Consider the following 13,563-nt stretch of genomic DNA (forward strand, 5'->3'; position numbering starts at 1 on the left):
GACAAGCTATCTCACCTGCCAGACAAACACAAAATCTTACTCCCCAAAGGTTACAGTTCTTTCTCCATTGCATTTCAAATGCAGAAGGAGGCTGTGAAACAGCCCTCTCCTGCAAACAGTCAGCCTGTGCGTGTGCTCATGTGTGCCGAGGCCATGCGCTTTCACGGCTTAGTTGGGTTATGAGTATTTACCAAATACAATGCCAAGTAAGTTGAAGTTGCTGACAGACAAGTCAGCTCATCCTCAAGCAGTTTCAGCAGGTTTTTGTGAACAGCAGTCAGTAGCAAGGTTTTACATGCCAGGCCTTTTCTGCTTAGATCCTTGAGATGATAATGACACCTGTACAGCCCTGAAGATGTCAGAAGGGACCCGCTGTGAGGTAGGGAAATGCAACTACAGGACGAACAAAAAGCACGACCTCTTCCCTGTGTGTGCGCTGTTCCCTTGCAAAAGTAAACTCAGAAAACACTCTGTGAATGCACATGTATTCTAATCTAATCAGACAGAGAAGTTGAAACCAAAAAAGAGATGTATGGAGTTTTATGATTTGAATAGTCGTGTATCTCCGGAAACTACGTGGGCTGTCTGTCTACTGGGGCTCAGCAGACTGTTAAGTGGTGGTGCTCCCAGTGGGTGCCTTTTCTTGATAGGAGATAAACTCAGGACAGATGGGTCCACACTCTGTTTTCTAGGTATCAGGTATCGACGTGAGTGTAAACTGTTTGTCAAATACATTACGGACTAAGAATCGTCATTCCCCTATGAGTTTTAACGTGCTGTGTTAGCGTTATTCTCCTTCAACAGGGCAGCTTAAGAGCACGATAAGAATGCATCAGAAATATTTTTCCAGGTAATTTCAGTTGGCAAAGTTCAGACTTAATTGGTGACCTCATTAATGAGCAACTGCCACAAGAAAGAGGACCCTTGTCACGGGCTTCTCAGAGCAATGAGATAACCACGTTAATTATATTGTTTCCAATGCATTTACACTGGCTTCCCTTCAGAGGCTACATTTTCCAAACATTCGTTCTGACACTCCATGTGTATGCGCGCTCCTCTCGAAAACCTATCAGCTGTGGGCTCCTCCAGGAAACGTCGGCAGATCACAGCCCTCACATCAGGGCAAAGCAATTGGAAAACTTTTCTACCCTTTATTATCTACTTGTAAAATGTTATAAGCCTGTAAACTAGTTCATTTATGAGCCGTGTTAATAATTTGCCCACACTTGATCGCAGGTTTCGCAAACACGGTTTCCAGGGATGTGGGAGGATAATTTGTAGGTCCGGCATCTCTCCTAAGGGGACACTAACTAATTTGACACAGTAACATGACATTGATGGTGGGACACACTAATGACCACACTCCAGGACGTGGCTGTCAGCCTGTCGTTCCAGTGAAAAGCCAGCTTGCCTTCGCCGCTGCTCGGTACACGATGCTCAACTAATTATTCAGACGGCGACATTAATGAGAGCCCTCGCGTTTATTTTCAACATACTAACCAGCGCTTAGCTTCCATTTGTCGGATATGGTCACTGATTAAAATGTGGCTCATGAATAGTAAATCTGAACTCGAATATAACAAAGGAGCACCCGAGAAAAAATGAGGACCAACTGATGGGAAAACCATCCTTGTCAACTCGTTTTCAGTCTCAAATTTCGTCAAGGACAAAGTGACAGGTAGTAGGAAATGCCGTGAATACCAAGAAAAAGTGAAAGCGATATTTTTAATCACCTATGGCCATATACAATCTTGATTCTTGACCAAAAAGCCACAGGATCACCTTCAGGTCAAGAGCAACTTCTATCTCAAATAAACTTCACCAACTTTATGGTACTGAATGAAGATTTCTTTTGAAGTTAGTTTTTCCATGGAATGACCAAAAGGTTTGTTTGCTTTAGTGTGCTTTTTCAATCTTACAGAAGTTTGATCTTTGATGAGACTGTCTCAAATATGATCTTCACAAACATCACTGAATGCAACTGTGTTTTTTCCAAATCTATTGTAAATCTGTACTACTGAGGGTCTTTTGAAAAATGTTCTTTAATATCCTCTTTACGTCTTCTTTCTAGTCTGCTAAACCTTGCAATCAAGTTCTTTCTACTTTAAATTTTCTATTTTGGTATGATAAACTTTGTCCTTCATTTAATGGTGATTATAATCCTAAAATATTCATATAATCATAATTTAAAATGAATAACTTAAAAAAGGTGTGCTTAGATCCATGAGAGGTATTAAAAAATTGAAAATGGTCCTGATGTGGTTCATTGTAAGATGTGCACTTGGAATCAAATAACAATGGCAGTATTTCAACAAATGTCCTATCTGCCCTCGTGGATAAAAATTCCACTCGATACTGTGTATGACTTCTGCTTTTATAGGGTGGCAAAATAAATCTGAGTCCACGTAGACCACTTTGGTAATGAAAATGTCACTGAATGCAACATTTCTTAAGTATCTATCTCTAAACTTACTCTGGGATAGATCTGTGATTTTAGAATGCCAAAGTATGTAAATGGCACACAACATGTGGGAAGCAGATTCAGATCACAGGCTAATTTCTAAAATATATTTAAACACGTATACAGATTAACTGTCTCTACCCAGCATTACTGTCTCCAAATGTTATTTACGTGGGTAACTGTTAAAGACAGGTTCTCAGATTACGGGCATCTTTGCGCCTTTTATGCCTGGGAAGCATGTATCCTCCGTAATAACCCAAGAAGATGTGGTCAGTCTGTGGCAGAGACTCACTGAATGTTCATCAGATCTCTTCCTTCTTCCTGGGCGTACACAGCTGGGATGTATTTCCAGTTAGGTGGGTCCTTGCGGCTGAGTTACGGCCAAACAGATGGAAGTTGCTATGTTACTTTCATCCTGACCCAGGAGCCTCTGACCCATCCCTAATGCCCTCTCTCTTCCCTTGGTTGTGAGCCCGGAGGTCCAGGGCAGAACTCCAAGTCCTACAAGATGGTGGAGTCACTGGGGGGAATAAGCCAAGGTCTCTGAAATACCACATGGAGCAGACCACCATACTTGTTCCCCACCAGCCACCAGACGGAGGTGCCTCACAAGTATACCTGCACTATGTTAAGCCTCTGAGACTCAGGAACGCTTATTACATTCGCCAGTTTGTATCTCTTACCCGAATACACAGACCTTTCTAATTTCCACCCGGTTCCAAACGTATACTTCAATTTCGGAAACACCACACATAAATTGGCAAATTTGGAAACATCCCTGAAGATACGTTATAGTTGTGATTGTTTGCTCCTCTAATTAACCTAAGGGTAGAAAGAAGAATGGAAGCAGGCAGCTAATGTGTTCCCAAAACATGTCAGGTGTATCTTTCCTTACTTTATCTTCACGTGGCCCTGTGAGGCGGTCCGATTTCCATTTTACGGATGGCAACACTGAGCCTCTAAGAAGTCAAATACGAACCAACGCCAGGGAATGTAGATCCAGTGGACATTTTCTTAGTTGACTGCCTCTTGGCTTTTAATACCCACATTTTGCAGGAAATGCTTATTTCTAAGTCAAACGTTTTTGCTTGTTGCTTATAAAAGAGAAAAGTCCATGACATGCTCTAAAATGTAACACAACATTTTCAATTAAAAGCATGAGGAGAAAGTGTCAAGTTACAATACAATCGGTAGAATGTCAGAAACTTCTGTAGAGGTTTTGAAAAGCCAGCAACAAAGGGGATGTGTCGCAGATGTTCTTGGTGATAAAAAAGAAAGAAAAAAAAAAAGCCACATTTCAAAAAAAAATGCATGTTGAGAGCATATTAATTGTTGAGAAATCAATGTTTTAGACATTTTTACATTCTTAATGCAATGGTTGTTAACTATATATAAGGCATTTTACTATACTTTGGTCATATTTTAGAACAAGGGTTGGCAACCTTTTTCTGTAAACGGCCAGACGGTGAATATTTTAGATGCTGCAGCTTTCGCAGCTGTAAGTTCTCTGTGGCAACTATGCCACTCTGCCACCGCAGCAGGAGAGCAACTAAAGGGGATAAACAAATGGGTTCTGTGTTCTGATAAAACTTTATTTACAAAAACAGGTAGTGAGCTGGATTTGGCCCCAGGGCCATAAGTTGCCAACTCTTTTTTTTTTTTTAATTTCATCCCTCCCCCCATTTTTTGGAAGTATAATTGACTTCTTATATTAGTTTCGGGTGTACAACAATATAGTGATTCGGTATTTTTATATGTTACAAAATGATCACCACCATCATTTGCTACCTTCCGCCTTAGAAAACTGACTGGGGGTTTTACATACTGACACATAACACATTATGATTTCTCATGTGTTACATAATGGGAAATAGTATCACTGTAACGAAAAGAAAAAGCTGATGGTTTTTCTCAGCCAGCACAATCAAGTCCCTGTCTTAAGGTAATGGAGGCAACAGTCACCTTAAAGTCACCTTATAATAAATACTTCTTTAAAAAAAAGTAAAGCAAAATAAATAATTTGTAGATTTAAAATGTCACTGGAAGAGTGAATGCTAGAAGCAAAAAATGACAACCTCTAGAAGTTTCAAAATCAAGTACAAAGTCTCCCCACATTAGAACCAAACAGCTTTCCTGGATTTGGAGGACGCTCTTTATCAACCAATTCCAGAGTGGGAGCTATGTGTCCGAAGATAGAATATGCCAGAAGAAACGCATCAAATATATTCTCCCGTCATTCTCCCAAGAATGTAAAGTTGTTGTAACAAGGGTTTAGTTCACTTTTTTTGGGCGGGTGGTAAAGCTCACAGACGTAATACAGACAGAGAAATGCTTTTTTTAAAAAAATCTCAGTTCCCCATTCATGTTTTATTACAACAGTGAAGTACACAAGATGGTTTGAGACATAAAATGGATAAATGGTATGAATTTGTTTTACCTAAAATGTCAATCCCAACAGAAAAAAAGCAAGTCAATGATAGCCCAGTCTGACAAAAGAATATTTTGTAGCCATTAAAAATAACTCCAGGAATAGGGAAATGCGTACAGACGCTTGTTATGATGGGCCATGAAATAAGATAGAAAAATCATAGCTAAAGTACACTCTTAAACATATGCATCAAAAAAAGAAAAGAAAATGGACAGAGAGTTTGCCTTGGAGGAAATGGGATTAGCTGCTATTTTCTTTACAGTTTTTTTGTATTTTTGATTCTCTAAAACAAAGCAATTTCTCAAATATCGGTTATAGAATATGAAAAAGCTATCTGAACTTCAAAAAGAAGAAGACATTCGCTGTACATTTATTGACACTCATTTATTAATGGCTTTTGATTGCCTCTTTCTCAGAACAGGAGTGTCTTGAGAGCAGAGATTCGTGTCATCTCTCATTTCCCAAACATGGTGTTATAGCATCTCACGCACTCAATTAACATTCCTCGAAGCAACTGAAGAGTTCACCTTACTTTTAAAAAGTCCTCTAATGAGATTCTGTAAATAAATTAAATTTTTATACTTTAAGCCTTCAAAAAAAACCCAAAACAATTTTGCTGAAAGCATTTGATCGCTTGTAGATTATAGCTGTAAATCAGTTGCCTGATTCAAAAACTGCACTTTCTCTCCTCTTTCCTTTTTACGTGATGGCACACAATAACTTTGTCTTTCAATAACTTAAAACAATTCTGAGTCATTGGCTCCTTAAACACAAAATACATCTTGATCAAGGAAGCTTGCCATTTCGTAAATATTTACCCCAATGCACTACTTTGCTTTGAAGAGGGGATGGTGAGCTCCCGATTGACAAGTAACTTCTGAGCAGAAAGAGGGAGGAAACCTCTCATGTCAGTGAGGAAAAAGGTGCTACGCTGTCTCCACATTCACTCTCTCCTGTGGAGGGCTCTTCCCCACCAGCCAAAAAGCACACGACAAAGGCAGTCATCATTCATCACTGTTTTCTTTCTCTCGGTCAATCTCTGTCTCAGACAGATGCACGCATATTCACCCTGCACTCACCTCTCACTCCCCGCTTGCATACTTTCAGTGGCTCCCCAGTACTCGCAGGGAAAGAGATCAAAACCTGCACTTGGTCCTTAAAAGGCCACTGGAGATCTCTCCAGCCTCCAGCTCAACTACACGTCTCCACTGGCCCTGCTCAGCTTCTCACTGTGCCCCTGTACTGAGCTAAAAGGATAGAGGAAGGAAGACTGGGGACTAGATGAAGATTCCAGCTTCCTTCTTGAGAACCACTGTGGTCAAGAAGACAGTGGGGAAGAAACATCTTTTTTCGAAGAACAAAAAAATAGGCATCATCAACACTTTATTAATATGTTTTCCTCCACTTAATGTACCACGAAAAATTTCCCATGGTATCTTCTGGAGAGAAATAAACTGAGCTGAGTACACAAAAAACTTAAGCCTTAAAAGCAACGTCAGCTTTCTCCTTAACACATAACCATTCGCCCAAGGGTTGTCTGTAAGCCCACAACAACGACAAGTGGGAGAGATTTTGTTGGTTCTCACCACGGGGAAACTCTTTTCTCCAAACTTGTCAACTCCAGGAGGAAAAGAGAAAGGGAGAGCCAACTGCAGAACGCGGCGAGGTCCCACCATGGGAAAGCCAATCTGTGGGTAGTCACACTCGCACTCGGGGTAGACTATTCCATCTTACAGTGGAACAAATGCAAGCCACAGCTGGCTCATCAACAAATCACCCTGCCTAACCCCAGAGGAAGATGGGCTTTCAGTTGGGAATGAAATGAAAGACATCTTCCCCATGACATGCAAAAATCAAGGCCCTCTGAGGACTATCGCTCTTCTGATCTCTGGGGGAACAAGGGTGTTTACTGACGAGCAGCTAGCAAAGAGAGAAGGCGCTGTGCTTCACTGTGATCTAACCTCAGTGGCCCAAACCAGAGTAACGTATTGTTTGGGACTATCACACAATAACTAGTGCCATTTCATCTTCCTCTTCCTGGGCACACAGGACGATTATGTTGCCCCATTTTCCTGACTCTTAGGTTGGGACCATGTGTCCGATTTCTGGTCCATGGGATGGGAGCAGAAGCAAGGTGCCCCACTTCCAAGCCTGACCAAAGAATCAACTGTGCTCCCTGTTCTTCATCCCCCGAGACCGTGGAGACCCCCAGTTCTCTTGGCAAATCCAGGATGGAGGAGGTTCCATGGGCACATACAGACATGAAGGGAGCATGACATACACCTTTATTATGTTAAGCTACCAAGATTTGCAGGTTGTTGGTCACAGCAGCTAGCACAACACATCCTGACTAATATACTTTACACCTTATTACAGTCTTCATTAGGATTTCCTTGAATACCTACTTATTTCTGGCTTAGTCTCCACCATGGGACCATGTCTTGATATTCTGTGTATCCCCTTTCAGAAAAGACCTGCCACCATGTCTTCCAATAAATGGTTGTTGATAGAGTGACAAATGACTAATCAATTAAGAGGGAAAGCATTCACGTGACAGTTAACTTTTTCAGCAATTACCCTAGGTCATATATGACAAATGAGGACTCTGTTCTCACGAGGCCTGCAGGAAACAACAATACAAGCAAGTGGGAAAGATGAACACACAGATTTGACCTAAGCACAACACGTCAGAAAAGGCTGCATGTTAGAAATGATCTGGAAGCCTAAGACATTAAAAAGATGAGCAGAACTTAGCCAGGGAGGTGGGGCTGGGTGGAGGGTGAAGAGAGCAATTCTATGATTCTCTTGGTCAAAACAGACAAACACAAACACCGGGCCTGACGATAATCCGTCTTCTGTCTTCTACAATGACTTTAAAAATATAACGTGGGAGTATCAGGACTTCCAAACCAAAAACGAGGCCAAATACATTGAGTAATACAGAAACAAAAGAACGCCATTACCCTCTGCTAAGTGTCTCAACGGTGTAACTTAAGACAAAACACTTGTTTTTCTTCCACCGACAGGGAGAAAAGAGTGGGTTAGTCACACGAAAATTGCTTTTCTAAATTCTCTGAGAAAATAATAGCAAGAGAAAGGAGGCAGTTCACAGACCGCACCACTATTCCTTCTTAAATATTCATTTGTCTCCTCCTTTCTATAAATATCAGAATGATCCCTCAGAAAGAACCACAAAAAACAAAAACAAAGTGGGTTTTGTTTATTCTTTAAATCCATAAACTCCTGAGGACAGAGCACTTAGAATAGGGTCGAGAGACCCAGCTTCTCATCAGCACTGAGCTATAGCTTTTAACTGGGTCCCCTCATCTGCAGACTGAGAACAGTGAGTTTGGAGAACTGAAAAGTCCTTTCCGGCACTAGTATCTCATAAAGGGGTTTTCAAACTCACAGGCTCAACACAATCACCCGGAAGGCTCATTAAAACAGGACTGCTGGGCCCTAACCCCAGAGTTTCTGATTCAGTAAGGCTGCGGTAAGGCCAGAAATTTTACATTTCTGTCTCCAAGTGATGATGGTGCTGCAGCTGCTTGGAGGACTGTGCCCCAAAGTCCTCTGCTTCCAACCTGCCTGTCCGTGCACATCTCGATGCCCAGGTGGAAGACGGTCTTCTCCTAACCAGGACCAGCCGAGTCTGTATCGGGTGGGGACTCTTTCTGGGTTCCTTGCCCAACCTCTGGGGACCCAGACCTTAGCCTCTCTCCCAAGGAAGTCTACTCTCAGGAAAATACCTGAAGTTCTGCAATCCTGTCCCCAGCAGCCGACCATGTGGTTTGTTCTGACCTCTGAATCAGAAGTGGCTGCCTTCGAGGGCTTGGCATCAGTCTGAAAAGAAGACCCAGCCCTTTGCCATGTCACGTAGGGCCCAGCTCCAACCTCTCCCACCCACCCTTATTCCTGCGAATGACCTTCTGTTCCCACACCATACTCTCACTAACTCTGAGGCTTAGGCCTCATCATTCTCTCTGCCTAGAAAGTTCTTCCTACAGCTCTTTGTATATGGAGATCATTTTTAACCTTTAGACCTTAAATCAAAAACCATCTCGATTCTGAAAACTCCTAGTCCTAAAACTATGAAAAAAACAAAACAAAACAAAACAAAAAACCATCTCTTCCATGCTGCCTTCCCTGATCAGACCATCTAAGTGACCCTGTCAAGGTATGGGCCGTATACCGTTTCCTTCATGTATTTTTATTCTATGTCACTACATTGCTCCTTCATTCCATTATTGACTCTCTCTGCCTCCCTCTACTCAAAGGCAAAGTCTGTGAGAGCGAGGGTCTGTTGGGCTGCCTTCCCCTCTCTGCAACCCTCACACAAAGCACAATGACTGTCATACGGCAGACACTCAAGAGATATTTGTCGCACGCAGGAATGACTACATTAATTATCGTATTCTGTCTGTTAATTTAAAAAAAAAAACCCAAGGAAAAGCCAACAACTGTGAGCTATAATATCACGAGTTCCAGAGCCCAGAGTGATGTGTAACGGCGTGCGATAAGACTACAGTTACAGGAACGAAGCATCTGTGCCACGATTTCAGGCTTGAGAAACTGAAGTGGGTCCAGGGCTGGGGAGATCCTTGGCCGTACATCTCAAAGCACCCCCAAGAGGCCTGCCCTGTCCTCTACAAGCCATCCTATATCATTTCTGCAAGGCTGGGTCCATAACCCCTAGACGTCTTGAACTTCTTTCTAATGTCACCCCATTCCTCCTGCCAGGTGCAAAGGGAAAGAAAGTTCTTTGCAAGCTGAGCTCCCCTACCCTGGTCGACTCTGAAAAACCACTTGTAAGTGGTATATGTTAACCACAGTTCGTAATTTTGTCACAGGTGTTTGACTAAAAAGGGGACAAAGCCTTTTAAGATAGTCTGCCTCTATTATGTCATTGTGTATATTCCGCGCCACACCTACAAGCTAACACAGTCCTTTTGTTCTATGCCATGGCAACCGAGAGAGGTAATGCTGCATAATTTGGCTAGGGGCATCCTACAGGCTCAAAAATGTGCACGTCTTGGAGGGGGTGGTGGTGGGATGAACTGGGAGGTTGGGATTGACATGTATATACTAATATGTACAAAATAGATAACTAATAAGAACCTGCTGTATAAAAAAATAAAGTTCAAGAATTCAAAAAAAAAGTTCGCGCCTTTACCAAAAAAAAAAAGTTAAAGTAGAATTTTAACACAACTTGTCATAAGAGCTGACACCCATACACTGAGGAGGAAATCAAACGATGTGAGTTGTACCTGGCAGTTCAACAGACTACAGGATAAATACTTTTCACAAGGCAGCCAAACCATCGGTGAGAAGTTTTCTATAATTATTTTTTAAAAATCGTTAACATCCCTTAAGCTTTTTACCAGCCTGGTGGGGTGAAATCAGTGCCAATTCTGGATTGGACACTAATTTACTTATTGTGCAGACTTAGAAAAGTCATTGTCTGAAACACACTGTACGGAGAAGGCTTAATGAATTCAATTATTCCAAAGGTTCCTTCCAGTCCAGACTCTTTGAATCTATGACGTAGTTTCTGGATTTCCACCTTAGGTGGACAGACACAAGGAAAAGGGCCAGCTCACCTCTGCCCCCCGCCCACCCCCGCCCCATTATAAAACAAATACTGTGAGAACGGCCAGCCTTTATCACAAGCTAAGGTGCGGCGTGGCTATACTCGGGTTTCTTGTATCTGTTCAAATAAAGTTATGTTTCCAGGTACTGCAGGAGGGTGAGTTGATGTAGTAATTACCTGTTACTCTTGACAAGTAAGGTAATTAATGTAGCAAAATACCACTGCAATGTGTGTAAATTTAGACCACCATAATTAAAGCACCCGTCTGTTCAACAAAATGTTCAATTAAGAAAAAATATTGACGGTGCACATTTTTGGAAATTAGAAAACGTATGGAATGAACGCATGTCCCTTCGTTGACATCCGTTTCTAGAATGCTTTCCCAGCAGGGAGCACGCATCAAGGGTTGTAACGGAGTAACTTCCACCAAAACACAGAATATCTCTGTACGTATACTATTAAGACGAGAGTCTCCTGTGGAAGTGTGTTACCGAGCATTCTCATTCTACGTCACATACGCAAGTCAGAAAATGAACTTCAGGAGCATCTGAACCCCCAAACGAAAGCAAGTAGCAAAAAGCTGAGAAGTTATTATTGTGCAACAACGCAAGGAACAGGGCTGCCCTCAAGTATCATAACCTGACAGTACGATCACCTACTTGCCAATATTAAAGAGCTAGAGATACTAAACACACCCTGGGCAAATAAAAATGCTGCCAACTTCCTGGCACTCCTTGAACAGAGAGACAATGGTATCAAAGTTTGCTTCACTATCTTTTACTCTGGTTTCTTCCTGTGTCTACCAGTCATTTTTTTTATTTTCTTGAAGTATAGTTGATTTACAATGTTGTGTTCATTTCTGGTGTATAGCAAAGCGATTCAGCTATATATATTTATATGTATTAACACACACACTTTTTCAAGTTCTTTCCCACTATGGTTTATTACAGGATACTGAATGTAGTTCCCTGTGCTGTACCGTAGGACCTTGCTGTACCATAGGACCTTGTTTAGTTGTTTTGCATACAGTAGTTTGTATCTGCTATTCCCAAACTCCTAATGTATCTCTCCCGTCCCACCCACCCCCTTTCCCATTCGGTTTGTTTTCCATGTCTGTGAGTCTGTTTCTGTTTCAGACCCAAAGGTTAACATGTTGAACAAGAAGGCTACCAGGTCTTTCACTTGAAGGAAAGCTGATGTCCTTGCTAATCTGCCTGAGAACATCTCTAGCCACGTAAAGAGTCAAATGCCCAAAGAAATTAAACCAGAACTGCCATAAGACAGAGACAAAAAGAAGTCATCAGTTACCAGGTCAGGAGAAAAGTAGTTACCTCTAAATTTGATCACAGAAAAAAAAAAAAAAAGAGCTCACTGATATCTACATGGAGAAGTGGGAAATGAGTCAGGGGTTCTTTTTGAGAAGGAAATCCCAGGGGTTTTTCTCTTAATTCTTCTACTCAGATAAATTCAGAGGAAGACACAACAAGTTGGCCTAAGTAAAGAAACAGCTAGAATCCAGACAGACTAAACAGTGTGATATGGGAAAGAAACACAATATGATTTCAGTGTCACTTAATGATGTATACACTTGCTTTTGGTCTTGTTTTCACATTTCTGTATAGTATATCTTACCTTGGGAGATAAAAAAATCTAGAGAGAAGTAACTAAAAGGCACATTCAAGTGACTTCACAGTTTATCATATTAAATTAAGCCCTAAATGTTCTATATCTGAGAACTTGGATGTATCCCCAAGTAAAGAATAAAAAGTACAAGGAGACATTCTAGATCTAAACATGAGGAGGAAATGAAATGGTTTCTCCAACTAAAATACTCTGATTTCACACTTGGAAATAATAACCATGATCTTAAAAGGACGAGGATGAAGAAATCACTTGCTCTAGCTGTTGACAAAAATAAGGCTAGAAGATCGCAGCAGGGAAGAGGATTTTGTAAAAGTATCCTTAGAACTTACATTACCTGGCGGGCACTGGAGTATTAACTTCTAAAATGAACTTTTTTTTTTAGAGCGGAGGGGGTGAGGGGATGAGTGAAATAGGTGAGGGAGATTATGAGGTACAAACTCCCAGTTACAAAATTAATGAGTCACAGGGATGAAACGTACAGCATGGGGAATATAGTCAATAATAATGTAATATCTTTGTATGGTGACAGATGGTAACTAGACTTATCGTGGTGATCATTTTGAGATGTATAGAATTATCCAATCACTGTGTTATGCACCAGGAACTAACATAGTGTTGTCAGTCAATTACACCTCAAAAACGAATAAACATAGAAATAAAGAAAAGATTTGTGGTCACCAGGGGTGGGGGAGGGGGTCTAGCTGGGGAGAGGGGGAATTGGATGAAGGTGGTCAAAAGGTACAAACTTCCAGTTAGAAAATAAGTAAGCACTAGGGATGTAATATACAACATGATTAATATAATTGACACTGCTGTTAGATATGAAAGCCGCTAAGAGAGTAAGTCCAAAGAGTTCTCATCACTAGGCAGAATTTTTTTTTCTTTTTCTTTTTTTTTTTGGTATCTCTATGAGAGATACCACACTAAACTTACTGTGGTAATTATTTCATGATGTATGTAAGTCAAAACATTATGCTGTACACCTTAAACTTAGCATTGTGTGTCAACTATATCTTAACAAACCCGTAAGAAAAAGAAGAAAATAAATTAGTTCTAAAAAAGTCTCATAGTTAGAAAGGATGGTAAATCTGATTATGGTAGCGACTGGGGAAAGGGGGGACATGAACTGAGGGTCTGTTGCAAGATTCATGGAATGCAAACTAAAATGTCTGTTTCTCCAATGCTGAATGAACCACCCAGAGAAGACGGGGCAGTCAATACTGTCCTTATTCGCTGGGTGAATTGATGGAGGATGAAACCTCCAAAAGCAATTATTTCAAAGATTACATTGGATGGCATCTGATGGGCTACGTAATATTACAAAATATCACAAAACCATTTCACATCGATTCTATCACTGCATCTTCACAAACCATTGAGATAATAAGGTTAATTCCATCTTATAGACAAGTAAAGTAAGGCCCAGAAGCAGCAAACTGG

The 13,563-nt window shown here is 41.1% G+C and overlaps 1 protein-coding gene across 6 annotated transcripts in view; it reads right to left on the minus strand.

Moving 5' to 3' along the window:
* The window catches only part of FOXP1 (forkhead box P1), a 597,337-nt gene that overhangs the window by 380,353 nt on the left and 203,421 nt on the right, over positions 1-13,563 (minus strand). The window lies entirely within an intron of this gene.

This window comes from Aethalodelphis obliquidens, unplaced genomic scaffold, assembly GCF_003676395.1.
Source record: "Aethalodelphis obliquidens isolate GAN/ISIS:26980383/991018 unplaced genomic scaffold, ASM367639v1 scaffold22, whole genome shotgun sequence".
Taxonomy (NCBI): domain Eukaryota; kingdom Metazoa; phylum Chordata; class Mammalia; order Artiodactyla; family Delphinidae; genus Aethalodelphis; species Aethalodelphis obliquidens.